Consider the following 15,757-nt stretch of genomic DNA (forward strand, 5'->3'; position numbering starts at 1 on the left):
TAGACCCCTTTCTCACAATGTGTATTAACTAAATTCCAAGGAGAGTAGACAGTTAAATATTTTTCAATAAAAAGAAAAGCATTATGGGTGAATATTTGAACAAAGAGTGGGGAAATATTTTTATTCTAAGAATAAAAGTAAAAAGAAACCATAATGAAATGTTACAGATTTGACTATATTATATGTGTGTGTGTGTGTGTGTGTGTGTGTGTGTGTTCCATGAATAAAAAGAGGAAAATAACTAGGGAAAATATAATGTAAGAAACAGGTAAATGGAAATATGTTGTTAGTATATAAACACTTTTTTTTTCCAGTGGGTTTTGTCATACATTGATATGAATCAGCCATAGAGTTACACGTATTCCCCATCCCGGTCCCCCATCCCACCTCCCTCTCCACCCGATTCCTCTGGGTCTTCCCAGCCCACCAGGCCCGAGCACTTGACTCATGCCTCCCACCTGGGCTGGTAATGAGGAATAGAACAAGAACAACAATAAAAATTCAGAAAGAACACACATAGGAAATTCATTAAAAGGATATGTACGACTTATAGGTATGAGAAAAGATGGTAGAGTTCACTAGTGATCAAATAAATTAGAGAAAATTAGAAACCAGTTTCCCCTGTAAAATTTGCAGAAATATGGAGAAACAAGCAGCATTTTATAAACATTTATAAGAAGTGGAAATAAAAATGGAATAACATTTCTAGAGAATAATTTAGCAAGGTCCATTAAAGCTTTTAAAAATATGCAGTCCCTTTTTTATAGCACTGCCACCTCTAAGAATTTATCCAATGGAAAATAATCAGTAAGGTACATAAATATTTATGTAGAGGTATGAGTATCATAATATAATAGTGAAATAGTATAATAGTGAAAAATGAATGTCTAACAATGGAGGAGAGTAAATAGCATTGTGTATGTAAGTTGAATAAAATACTTATACAGCTATTAAAATTCTTTGTAGAAGAATAGTTTATAACATGGAAAATGTTCACCATAGAAGGTAAAGTTAAAAAAAAAAAACAGCTTACAAAGCAATGTATTGAATATGATCCCAACTTTGTAAAATGCATATATATATGTGTGGGTGTGAGAGTGTGTGTGTGTGTGTGGAAAAGATTAAGAGAAAAGGCTTCAAAATATTAATAACACATTTTCTGAATATCAGGATTATTGGTAATTTAAATGCTCTTTGTGTTTTTCTGTTCATACTACATTTTAAAAGTGAACATGTGTTACTTTGAATCAGCGAAAAACACACAATAAAAGTTACTTTAAAATTGAGTTCTCTGGATTTTGACTCTTGCTTTTTTCATAATAAAAAAAATACTTCACATGCCCATACAAACAGACAGAAGCCTCAAGGTGTACATGTCAGCTTTGGAAAATATAAAGAAAAGAAGAGCCATTTCAAGATAAAGTGTTGTTCAGCCCATCTCATCCTTCCAAACCTCAAAGAAAATAAATTACTCTTTCATAAAACCTTCTATCCCTCATCACTCCCTCCTACCTCATCTTCACCACAAGAACAAATTCAAGGTGAAGACTACACTCCATACAGCAGTAGGCAAGTAGGCATTTCACAACCTGGCCCCAAGTCTTCCTCAAACTTTATCTCCCATCACATCTCACCTCACTCAAAATCCATAGTAACCCTGAAATCCTGATTAGGACATGTTTCTTCACACCTTCCTGCCTGAGCTCACATATGTTCTCTTTTCCAGGAATTCCCTTAGCTCACCTCCTCACTCAAATAACTCCTATCCCTCATCCCAGACTTAACTCTAGGTATCATATCTTTGAGGATCTCTACCCCAAGGCTGGTTTGGGTGCCTCTACTGCGATTCAGAATTAGCCAAAGTATATCTCAAAAACTGTACCACCACACTTTTTAAAACTTTATGTACAAGTCTCTGCTCTAAGACTACAAATTCTCCAAGACTTAGGATGATGTCTTACACATCACTGTATGCCCAGAACATAACACCATGTTTAGCACACAGTAGGTGCTCAAAACCCGTGTATAAAATCAAAAGGAGTGTGTACCTAGCACTCATTCAGGGGGTGGTCCCTTTGGACACAATCCCACAACATCAACCTCAGAAAGTTAGGTGGAGTATTGCTACCCTGAGAATTTTCTCTAAGTAAGCAAGATCCACAAAGTTACTGTCCAGCTATGTGTAATATCAGTCAGTTCCTCTTAGAGAAGCCCAACCAGCCCGAGTTTCTGCACTGAAAGGAAAATTGGAGAGATACAGAAAAGTTATGGAAATAATCCAAGAAGTTAAAATAAAAGGTACCCTAAGGAAATAATAGAAAATTATAAAAGATATGGGGTCTGTAACCTGTAATCAATTGGCTAGTCTCCCTTCCTGGTAGGGAAGGAGGAAATCACAAGGGGTGTGCATAAAATGACCTTGGGTAGAACACAGATGAACATGAAGTCTTGCCATTTGAAGAGTTGTTGGAGAAAGGGATGTCCCTCTTGAGCTCCTGGGGAACTTTCAGGTTACTGTCATATATGGCCAGAAACTCTCAGCATACAAAAAGCAAAAGTGCAGTGGGAAAGGAGAGGAATTAAGATGAGTTGGAATTAGGAAATAAACCTGGTAAACACTGCAAGGTGCAAAATGTTGTCTTATAATTATTACAACAAATACTTGTAAAAACACTTTAACTTAATGTAAAGATTTTCTTCTTTGGAAAGAAAACAGCATGAAGTTAACACCTGGGTCTCATTAATATGCATAACAACAAGTTTCCAAGATGAACAACAGCATTCATGTAAACCATTTAAATAAAAGCCATCACAGTTCAGGAGGAGCCAAGATGGCGGAGGAGTAGGACGGGGAAACCACTTTCTCTCCTAGAAATTCATCAAAAGAATAACTGAACACAGAGCAAACTTCACAAAACAACTTCTGATCACTAGCTGAGGTCATCAGGCGCCCAGAAAAGCAGCCCATTGTCTTCGAAAGGAGGTAAGACAAAATATAAAAGATAAAAAGTGAGACAAAAGAGCTAAGGACGGAGATCTGTCCCGGGAAGGGTCTTAATAGAAGACGTTTCCAGACACCGGGAAACCCTCGCACTGGCGGGCCTGGGAGAAGTGTTTGAATCTCGGAGTTTGAATCTGACTGGGAGGGAAACAATAAATAAAACCCACAGATTACGAGCCTAAAAGCAACTCCCAGCAGAAAAGTACCCCAGACGCCCACATCCGCCACCAGCAAGTGGGGGCAGAACGGAGAGGAGCAGGCGGCATTGCTTGGGGCAGGGTCCGGGCCTGAGTGCCTTGAGGACAATCAGAAGGAGCTTTTGTGAGTTGCCAACTTGAACTGTGGGAGAGCAAAAGAGAGAGAAAATTAACCGGCCGGAACACACTGCCGGCTGTTCACAGAACAAAGGGACCGAGAAAGTCCTGAGAAGAGCTCGCAGGCTGCGGACCGGCCCAGCCCCGCCGGAGGCAGGAGGCAGGGGGGAGGATAAGGGTGCAGGCTCTGCCCCAAGGACTGCATCGAATACCGCACTGCAAACGGGCCTCCACCTTCTAATAAAAGACCTCCCGAGATTCTGGATGGTCGACATCCGCCGGGAGGGTCACGGCTAGACGCAGGGCACACGCACCTGACCGGCCCGGGCGGGGACTGGGGCTGGGGACAGGGAGGGCAGAAGGCGCACGAACCAGACTGGCGCGGGCAGAAACTGAGGCTGGGATCGCGCAGGGCAGAAGACGCACCGCACTCGGGGAGAGAGCGCCCATCAAGCGCCTGGCTGCCTGAGCCACTCGGGCAGCGTAGGGACAAAACGCAGGTGCAGGTTTGTGTTCCGCATTTTGTGGATCACCGGAGGGCTGGAACTGCGCGCAGCGTGGGACGCGCTCCATACAGAGCAGCCCGGAGCCTGAGCAGCACAGATGGAGAAAACAGCGCCAGCCCCTCCCTGCAGCGCCAGCCCCTCCCGGGAGCACGACGGAACTAGCTACCTGAATAAGAGTCCACCTCGGCCCGCCTGTGTCAGGGCGGAAATGAGGCCCTGAAGAGACCGGCAACAGAAGCCAAATAAACAAAGGGAACCGCTTCAGAAGGGACCGGTGCAACAGATTAAAATCCCCATAGAAAACACCGACTACACCAGAAGGGCCTGTAGATATCGAGAAGTGTAAGCTGGAATGAGGAGCTATCTGAAACTGAGCCAAACCCACAATGACCGCAACAGCTCCAGAAAAATTCCTAGATATATTTTTACTTTTTCTTTTTTCTTTAAGTAAGAAAAAAATGTTTTTTTTGCTTTTTTCTTTTTTCTCTTTTATTTTCCTTTAAAATTCCCTATTACCCCCCCCATTACTCCTTAACTTTCATTTTCATAGATTTTTACGATTTTTTTTAATTAGGTAAAACAACTCTTTTCTTTCTTTTTTTTCCCTTTTCTTCTTTTTTTTCTTTTCTTTTTTCTTCTTCTCTTCTTTTCTATTTTTCTTTTTCTCCTATTTCTTTTAAAGTCTTCTAGTACTCCTCTTACTACTCCTTAATTTTCATTTTCATTACACTATAACCTTACAGGAAAAAAAAAAAGAAAAAAGAAGAGAAGCCCTATTTTTAAAATGAACTTCATATATATTTCTAAAATTTTTGTGTGTGTGTTTTGGTTTTTGTTTTTAATATAGTATTTTTAAGAGTCTAACCTCTACTCTAGATTTTTAATTTTTGTTTTTCAGTATATGATATAAATTGTGAACATTTAAGAATCCAATATTCAGCTCCCTTTTTTATTCAGGAGTGTGTTGATTATTCTCTCCCAATCTTGACTCTCTGTTTTCTACCTCGGAACACCTCTATTTCCTCCTTTCCCCTTCTCTTCCCAATCCAATTCTGTGAATCTTTGTGGGTGTCTGGGCTACGGAGAACACTCTGGGATCAGACAACTTCGTAGATCTGTCTCTCTCCTCTTGAGTCCCCCTTTTTCTCCTCCTGCTCATCTCTATCTCTCTCCTCCTTCTCCTCTTCTTCATGTAACTCTGTGAACCTCTCTGGGTGTCCCTAACGGGAGAGAAACTTTTCACCATTAACCTAGAAGTTTTATTATCAGTGCTTTATAGTTAGAGAAGTCCTGAGACTACAGGAAGAATAAAACTGAAATCCAGAGGCAGGAGACTTAAGCCCCAAACCTGAGAACACCAGAAAACTCCTGACTACATGGATCTTTAAGTAATAAGTGACCGTCCAAAAGCATCCATACCTACACTGAAACCAACCACCACCCAAGAGCCAATAAGTTTTAGAGCACGACATACCATGTAAATTTTCCAGCAACGCAGGAACATAGCCCTGAACGTCAACATACAGACTGCCCAAGGTCACACCTAACACATAGACACATCTCAAAACTCATTACTGGGCACTCCATTGCTCTCCAAAGAGAAGAAATCAAGATCCACGCACCAGAACACCGACGCAAGCTTCGCTAACCAGGAGACCTCGACAAGCCAATTGTCTAACCCCACCCACTGGGTAAAACCTCCACAATAAAAAGGAACCACAGACCTCCAGAATACAGAAAGCCCACTCCAGACACAGCAATCTAAACAAGATGAAAAGGCAGAGAAATACCCAACAGGTAAAGGAACATGAAAAAAGTCCACCAAGTCAAACAAAAGAGGAGGAGATAGGGAATCTACCTGAAAAAGAATTAGAATAATGATAATAAAAATGATCCAAAATCTTGAAAGCAAAATGGAGTTGCAGATAAATAGTCTGGAGACAAGGATTGAAAAGATGCAAGAAATGTTTAATAAAGACCTAGGAGAAATAAAAAAGAGTCAATTAAAAATGAATAATGCAATGAATGAGATCAAAAACACTCTGGAGGGAACCAAGAGTAGAATAACGGAGACAGAAGATAGGATAAGTGAGGTAGAAGATAAAATGGTGGAAATAAATGAAGCAGAGAGGAAAAAAGAAAAAAGGATCAAAAGAAATGAGGACAACCTCAGGGACCTCTGGGACAATGTGAAATGCCCCAACATTCGAATCATAGAAGTCCCAGAAGAAGAAGACAAAAAGAAAGGCCATGAGAAAATACTCGAGGAGATAATAGCTGAAAACTTCCCTAAAATGGGGAAGGAAATAGCCACCCAAGTCCAAGAAACCCAGAGAGTCCCAAACAGGATAAACCCCAGGCAAAACACCCCAAGACACATATTAATCAAATTAACAAAGATCAAACACAAAGAACAAATACTAAAAGCAGCAAGGGAGAAACAACAAATAACACACAAAGAGATTCCCATAAGGATAACAGCTGATCTATCAATAGAAACCCTCCAGGCCAGAAGGGAATGGCAGGACATACTGAAAGTAATGAAAGAGAATAACCTACAACCTAGATTACTGTACCAAGCAAGGATCTCATTCAGATATGAAGGAGAGTTCAAAAGCTGTACAGACAAGCAAAAGCTGAGAGAATTCAGCACCACCAAACCAGCTCTTCAACAAATGCTAAAGGATCTTCTCTAGACAGGAAACAAAGAAAGGTTGAATAAACGTGAACCCAAAACAACAAAGTAAATGGCAACGGGACCACACCTATCAATAATTACCTTAAATGTAAATGGGTTGAATGCCCCAACCAAAAGACAAAGATTGGCTGAATGGATACAAAAACAAGACCCCTATATATGCTGTCTACAAGAGACCCACCTCAAAACCAGAGACACATACAGACTAAAACTGAAGGGCTGGAAAAAAATATTTCATGCAAACGGAGACCAAAAGAAGGCAGGAGTCGCAATACTCATATCAGATAATATAGGCTTTCAAATAAAGAATGTGAAAAGAGACAAAGAAGGACACTACATAATGATCAAAGGATCAATCCAAGAAGAAGATATAACAATTATAAATATATCTGCACCCAACATAGGAGCATGGCAATATGTACGGCAAACACTAACAAGTATGAAAGAGGAAATTAATAGTAACACAATAAAAGTGGGAGACTTTAATACCCCACTCACAACTATGGATAGATCAACTAAACAGAAAATGAACAAGGAAACACAAACCTTAAATAACACATTGGACCAGCTAGACCTAATTGATATCTATAGGACATTTCACCCCAAAGCAATCAACTTCACCTTTTTCTCAAGTGCACACGGAACCTTCTCCAGAATAGATCATATCCTGGGCCATAAATCTAGTCTTGGAAAATTCAAAAAAATTGAAATCATTCCAGTCATCTTTTCTGACCACAGTGCAGTAAGATTAGATCTCAATTACAGGAAAAAAATTGTTAAAAATTCGAACATATGGAGGCTAAATAACACGTTTCTGAATAACCAACAAATCATAGAAGAAATCAAAAAAGAAATCAAAATATGTATAGAAATGAATGAAAATGAAAACAACCCAAAACCTATGGGATACTGTAAAAGCAGTGCTAAGGGGAAGGTTCATAGCATTACAGGCTTACATCAAGAAACAAGAAAAAAGCCAAATAAATAACCTAACACTACACCTAAAGCAACTAGAGAAGGAAGAAATGAAGAACCCCAGGGTTAGCAGAAGAAAAGAAATCTTAAAAATTAGGGCAGAAATAAATGCAAAAGAAACAAAAGAGACCATAGCAAAAATCAACAAAGCTAAAAGCTGGTTTTTTGAAAAAATAAACAAAATTGACAGACTATTAGCAAGACTCATTAAGAAACAAAGAGAGAAGAACCAAATTAACAAAATTAGAAATGAAAATGGAGAGATCACAACAGACAACACTGAAATACAAAGGATCATAAGAGACTACTATCAGCAGCTCTATGCCAATAAAATGGACAACTTGGATGAAATGGACAAATTCTTAGAAAAGTATAACTTTCCAAAACTGAACCAGGAAGAAATAGAAGATCTTAACAGAACCATTACAAGCAAGGAAATCGAAACTGCAATCAAAAATCTTCCAGCAAACAAAAGCCCAGGACCAGATGGCTTCACAGCTGAATTCTACCAAAAATTTAGAGAAGAGCTAACACCTATCTTACTCAAACTCTTCCAGAAAATTGCAGATGAAGGTAAACTTCCAAACTCATTCTATGAGGCCACCATCACCCTAATTCCAAAACCAGACAAAGATGCCACAAATAAAGAAAACTACAGGCCAATATCACTGATGAACATAGATGCAAAAATCCTTAACAAAATTCTAGCAAACAGAATCCAACAACATATTAAAACAATCATACACCATGACCAAGTGGGCTTTATCCCAGGAATGCAAGGATTCTTCAATATCCGCAAATCAATCAACGTAATACACCACATTAACAAATTGGAAGATAAAAACCATATGATTATCTCAATAGATGCAGAGAAAGCCTTTGACAAAATTCAACACTCATTTATGATTAAAACTCTCCAGAAAGCAGGAATAGAGGGAACATACCTCAACATAATAAAAGCTATATATGACAAACCCACAGCAAGCATCACCCTCAATGGTGAAAAATTGAAAGCATTTCCTCTGAAATCAGGAAGAAGACAAGGATGCCCACTCTCACCACTACTATTCAACACAGTGTTGGAAGTTTTGGCCACAGCAACCAGAGCAGAAAAAGACATAAAAGGAATCCAGATAGGAAAAGAAGAAGTGAAACTCTCGCTGTTTGCAGATGGTATGATCCTCTACATAGAAAACCCTAAAGACTCTACCAGAAAATTACTAGAGCTAATCAATGAATATAGTAAAGTTGCAAGATATAAAATTAACACACAGAAATCCCTTGCATTCCTATATACTAACAATGAAAAAACAGAAAGAGAAATTAAGGAAACAATAACATTCACCATTGCAACAAAAAGAATAAAATACTTAGGAGTGTATCTACCTAAAGAAATGAAAGACCTATACATAGAAAATTATAAAACACTGATGAAAGAAATCAAAGAGGACACAAACAGATGGAGAAACATACCATGTTCATGGATTGGAAGAATCAATATTGTCAAAATGGCTATTCTACCCAAAGAAATCTATAGATTCAATACAATCCCTATCAAGCTACCAACGGTATTTTTCACAGAACTAGAACAAATAATTTCACAATTTGTATGGAAATACAAAACCTCGAATAGCCAAAGTAATCTTGAGAAAGAAGAATGGAACTGGAGGAATCAACCTGCCTGACGTCAGACTCTACTACAAAGCCACAGTCATCAAGAGAGTATGGTACTGGCACAAAGACAGAAATATAGATCAATGGAACAGAATAGAAAGCCCAGAGATAAATCCATGAACCTATGGACACCTTATCTTTGACAAAGGAGGCAAGGATATACAATGGAAAAAAGATAATCTCTTTAACAAGTGATGCTGGGAAAACTGGTCAACCACTTGTAAAAGAATGAAACTAGAACACTTTCTAACACCATACACAAAAATAAACTCAAGATGGATTAAAGATCCAAATGTAAGGCCAGAAACTATAAAACTCCTTGAGGAGTACATAGGCAAAACACTCTCCAACATAAATCACAGCAGGATCCTCTATGCCCCACCTCCCAGAATATTGGAAATAAAAGCAAAAATAAACAAATGGGACCTAATGAAAATTAAAAGCTTTTGCACAACAAAGGAAACTATAAGTAAGGTAAAAAGACAGCCCTCAGATTGGGAGAAAATAATAGCAAATGAGGAAACAGACAAAGGATTAATCTCAAAAATATACAAGCAACACCTGAAGCTCAATTCCAGAAAAATAAATGACCCAATCAAAAAATGGGCCAAATATCTAAACAGACATTTCTCCAAAGAAGACATACAGATGGCTAACAAACACATGAAAAGATGCTCAACATCACTTATTATCAGAGAAATGCAAATCAAAACCACAATGAGGTACCATTACACGCCAGTCAGGATGGCTGCTATCCAAAAGTCTACAAGCAATAAATGCTAGAGAGGGTGTGGAGAAAAGGGAACCCTCTTACACTGTTGGTGGGAATGCAAACTAGTACAGCCACTATGGAAAACAGTGTGGAGGTTTCTTAAAAAACTGGAAATAGAACTGCCACATGACCCAGCAATACCACTTCTGGGCATACACACTGAGGAATCCAGATCTGAAAGAGACACGTGCACCCCAATGTTCATCACAGCACTGTTTATAATAGCCAGGACATGGAATCAACCTAGATGCCCATCAGCAGATGAATGGATAAGGAAGCTGTGGTACGTATACACCATAGAATATTACTCAGCCATTAAAAAGAATTCATTTGAATCAGTTCTAATGAGATGGATGAACCTGGAGCCCATTATACAGAGTGAAGTAAGCCAGAAAGATAAAGAACATTACAGCATACTAACACATATATGTGGAATTTAAAAAGAGGGTAACGATAACCCTATATTCAGAACAGAAAAAGAGACACAGAAGTACAGAACAGACTTTTGAACTCTGTGGGAGAAGGTGAGGGTGGGATGTTTTGAAAGAACATCATGTATATTGTCTATGGTGAAACAGATCACCAGCCCAGGTGGGATGCATGAGTCAAGTGCCTGGTGGGCTGGGAAGACCCAGAGGAATCGGGTGGAGAGGGAGGTGGGAGGGGGGATCGGGATGGGGAATATGTGTAACTTTATGGCTGATTCATATCAATGTATGACAAAACCCACTGAAAAATAAAAAATAAAAATAAAAAAATATCTTCTTCAGTAATATCAGAAAAATATTAAAATATTTAAAAAAAAAAAAAAAGCCATCACACAGAGACATAAGCCATCTGATTCATGCTGAGGTTTTCATTTTAAATTTAGTCCATAATTCGGCTATTTAAAATGAACATCAAAAAATTTAAACATTTCAGTTTACATTAATTTTGGCTGCACCTTACGGAACTGTAAATAACATTCAGTTTTGAAATCAGGAAATGGCCTAAGTTTAAGGGTAGGGAAAAGCTTATGTCCTTAGCTAACACCTAGTAGCCCAACTCAGAAACATAACATATTGAACCTCAAAAAGTTCAAATATTCAGCCAATCCTTTGTGAGTTGATAACATCATGTCTAATGTAAATGGTGTTGAACACGATGACATTTGGCTCTGATTAATCATTTAGCAGGTCAGGAAGCAACAGTTAGAACTGGATATGGAGCAACAGACTGGTTCCAAATAGGAAAAGGAGTACGTCAAGGCTGTATATTGTCACCCTGCTTATTTAACTTATATGCAGAGTACATCATGAGAAATGCTGGGCTGGAAGAAGCACAAGCTGGAATCGATTGCTGGGAGAAATATCAATAACCTCAGATATGCAGATGACACCACCCTTATGGCAGAAAGTGAAGAGGAACTAAAAAGCCTCTTGATGAAAGTGAAAGAGGAGATTGAAAAAGTTGGCTTAAAGCTTAACGTTCAAAAAACTAAGATCATGGCATTTAGTCCCATCACCTCATGGGAAATAGATCGGGAGACAGTGGAAACAGTGTCAGACTTTTTTGGGTGGGCTCCAAAATCACTGCAGATGGTGACTGCAGCCATGAAATTAAAAGATGCTTACTCTTTGGAAGTAAAGTTATGACCAACCTGCTGCTGCTGCTGAGTCACTTCAGTCGTGTTTGACTCTGTGCAACCCCATAGACAGTAGCCCACCAGGCTCCCCCATCCCTAGGATTCTCCAGGCAAGAATACTGGAGTGGGTTGCCATTTCCTTCTCCAATGCATGAAAGTGAAAAGGGAAAGCGAAGTTGCTCAGTCATGTCTGATTCCTAGGAGCCATGGACTGAAGCCCACCAGGCTGCATCCATGGGATTTTCCAAGCAAGAGTACTGGAATGGGTTGCCATTACCTTCTCTATATGACCAACCTAGATAGCATATTAAAAAGCAGAGACATTACTTTGCCAACAAAGGTCCGTCTGGTCAAGGCTATGATTTTTCCAGTGGTCATGTATGGATGTGAGAGTTGGACTGTGAAGAAAGCTGAGTGCCAAAGAATTGATGCTTTTGAAGTCTGGTGTTGGAGAAGACTCTTGAGAGTCCCTTGGACTGCAAGGAGATCCAACCAGTCCATTCTAAAAGAGATCAGTCCTGAATGTTCATTGGAAAGACTGATGTTGAAGCTGAAACTCCAATACTTTGGCAACCTGATGTGAAGGGCTGACTCATTTGAAAAGACCTTGATGATGGGAAAGATTGAAGGCAGGAGGAGAAGGGCACAAGAGAAGGTGAGATGGTTGGATGGCATCACCGACTCCATGGAGATGAGTTTGACTAAACTCCAGGAGTTGGTGATGGACAGAGAGGCATGGTGAACTATGGTCCATGGGGTCACGAAGAGTCTTACACAGCTGAGCGACTGAGCTGAACTGAACAATATGGATAAGATAAAGCATGTACCATAATTAACATGTCCATAAGGACAGTTCCAGTTAGTGTCTATCATACTGATGTAACTATCAGTAGCACACTGTTTCACTTTGGAAAGTGTCCCCCTTCAAACAATAAATTATATGGTCAACCGCAATCATGAGAGAAGAAAAAAATAGGTGTTTGATAGCTTGGAGAGTAAAATTATGTCCATCTCATGGGAGAGGGTAATCTGAAAAGTATCCATGAAGAAGTATTTAAGTAGCCATCACAAAAAATAACTCTAAATTGGTCACAGATCTACTCTCTTAGTAACTATAAAGTTTATAGTACAATAACATTATGTATAATCACTACGTTATGTATTAGCTCCCCAGAACTTATTTATCTACTAGATGCAAGTTTGTACCCTGAAACAACATCTCCCCAATTCCCCCACGCCCATTCCCTGACAATCACCAGGGAATTTTTTTAATATTCCACATACAAGTAATATTGTACAATATTTGTATTTCTCTGCCTGACGTACCTCTTGGTAATGCCCTCAAGGTCCATCAGTGTTGTCACAAATGGCAAGACTTCTTTCTCATGACTGAACAATACTGTTCTCACTACAAAAGAAATGATAATTATGTGATGTGATAGAGTTGTTAGATAACTGGTGGTAATCATACTGTAATATATAAACAGATCAAAATGACATATTCTACACCTTACATAATACTATGTGTCAATTATATCACAACAAAAAAGATTTTAAAAAGTAGTAGGAAGAAAATTATAAAAATCCTCTGCCATCCTGTTCTACCTCCTTCAGCACAACGATTCTCCAGCCACACCTAGGAAGAACTGCTCCTGGTGGACTGTACTCTACATTCAGTAGTTTCCAAACTGCTCTTTCCTCTGTACTTAAGCTGTTGTCTTGAAGGAGAAATGGGCCTTTGAACACCTCCATGCTCAGAAAGAATAAAGGACTATTTTCCTAAAGTGGCAGACTGCAAGGGCCTAGCAGCCTTCAACACAGAGTAAAATACAATCCATGTTTTCAAGGACCTATCAAAACAGAGATGTTTTCTGGACTCGGTAATCAACTTTAAAAAATTCTTTTATCATTGCAATTGTAGAAAAAAAATTAAGACAAGAAAATTTCAAAATAGAAAACAAACAAAACAGATCATAGACTTAAATGCAAAATGCAAAACTATAAAACTCAGAAGATAATATAAGAAAACATAGATGACACTGGGTATGAAAATGACTTTTTAAATAAAACACCAAAAATGAGATTCAAGAAAGAAATAATTGATAGGCTGAACTTCATTAAAATCAAAAACTTCTGTTCTGCAAAAGACAGTATCAAGAGAATTAGAAGACAGGTCACAGACTGGGAGAAAATATTTGCAAAAGACACATTTGATACAGGACCATTACCCAAAAACTAGAAAGAACTCTTAAAAGTCAATAGTAAAAAAACTGACAACCCAATTTTAAAGTGAGCAAAATATTTGAACAGACACCTCATGAAAGAAGATATGCAGATGGCAAATAAGCAAATGAAAAGATTCCCCACATCACATGTCATCATGGAAATGGAAATTAAGATGACTATAAGATACACTATACACCTATTGGAATGGCCAAAATGCAGAACACTGAAACACAGGGAAAAGTGTGTTTTTCCCTGGAATTCTTATTCATTGATGGTAGGAATGAAACATGGTACAGACACTTTGGAAGACAGTTTGGAGGTTTTTTACAAAACTAAACATACTTTTATCAAATGATTCAGCAATCACACTCTTTGGCACTTATCCAAAGGAGCTGAAAACTTATGTCTATGAAACAACCAGCCCATGGATATTTACAGAAGTTTTATTCATACTTATCAAAGTTTGGGAGCAACAGAGGTGTCATTCAGTGGGTGAATGGATAAATAAATTGTGGTCCATCCAGTTGTTATTGCTGTTCAGTCACTAAGTCACATCCAACTCTTTGCAACTCCATGGACTGCAACACAGTAGGCTCCCCTGTCCTTCACCATCTCCCAGAGTTTGCTCAAATTGGTGTCCATTGAGACTGTGATGCTGTCTAACCATTTTATCCTCTGGCGCCCTGCTCTCCCTTTGCCTGGTGTGAAGAGTCGACTCATTTGGAAAAGACCCTGATGCTGGGAAAGACTGAAGGCAAAAGGTACATCCAGACAAAGGAATATTCACCTCTAAAAAACAAATGAATTATCAAGAAACAAATACATATTACTAAGTGAAAGAAGCCAATCGGAAAAGACTATATATTGTATAGTCCTTGTGTGCCCTCAGTTGTGTAAAACTCTGTGACATCTCTGGGCTTCTCTGTCCATTCTTCTCCAAGAATACTGGAGTGTGTTGCCATTTCCTTCTCTAGGGGATCTTCCTGACCCAGGGATTGAATCCACATTTCCTGCTTGGCAGGCAGAGCCACCAGGGAATCCTCTGTATGCATACTGTATGATTCAAACTATACAACATTTTGTATAAGGCAAAATTAAAGATGATTAAAAACGTCTGTGGTTTCTGGGGGTAAGAAAGAGGAATAGACAAAGCATAGAAGATTTTTAGGGCAGTGAATACACTATTTATGATTATTATAGTAACAGATATACAGGTGTCCCAGGTGGCACAGTGGTAAAGAATCTAGCTGCCAGTGCAGGAGATACAGGAGATGCAGGTTTGACCCCTGAGTCGGGAAGATTCCCTGGAGAAGGAAAAGGCAACCACCCCATCGGGTGGGCTACAGTCCACTGGGTCACAAAGAGTTGAATATGATTGAGGGACTGAGCACACACACAATAACAGATATGTGTCACTATACTTTTGTCCAAACCCATAGAAATTTACAACACTGTAAACTATGGCCTTTGGGTGATTATCATTTGTCACTGTAGGTTCATCCTTCCTTAAGAAAAAATTGTGTTATTCTGGGGGGTGATATTGATAATGGGGGAGACTATGGAGGTGCAGAACAGAGGAGTATATGAGAAATCTCTGTACTTTCCTCTCAATATTATTGTATACTTAAAACTATATATAAAGTCCTTGGCAATATAATGCACAGCACGGAGACAGTTAATAATACTGCACTGCATATGAGGAAGTTGCTGAGAGTAAGTCTTAAAAGTTCTCATCACAATAAAAAAAAATCCTGTAACTATGTATGGTGATAGATGTTAACTAGACTTATGGTGATCAGTTTGCAACACATACAAATATCAAATCAGTATGTTTTACACCTGAAAAGAATATGTTATGTGTCAATTATATATCAATGAAATAAAAATAAAATCTTACTTTTAAGATGGCATTTGAGAAGAATGTTGAAAGATAAATATGATTTTGACCAGTAGGAATGACCTGTTGG

Source organism: Muntiacus reevesi, chromosome X, assembly GCF_963930625.1.
Source record: "Muntiacus reevesi chromosome X, mMunRee1.1, whole genome shotgun sequence".
NCBI lineage: Eukaryota > Metazoa > Chordata > Mammalia > Artiodactyla > Cervidae > Muntiacus > Muntiacus reevesi.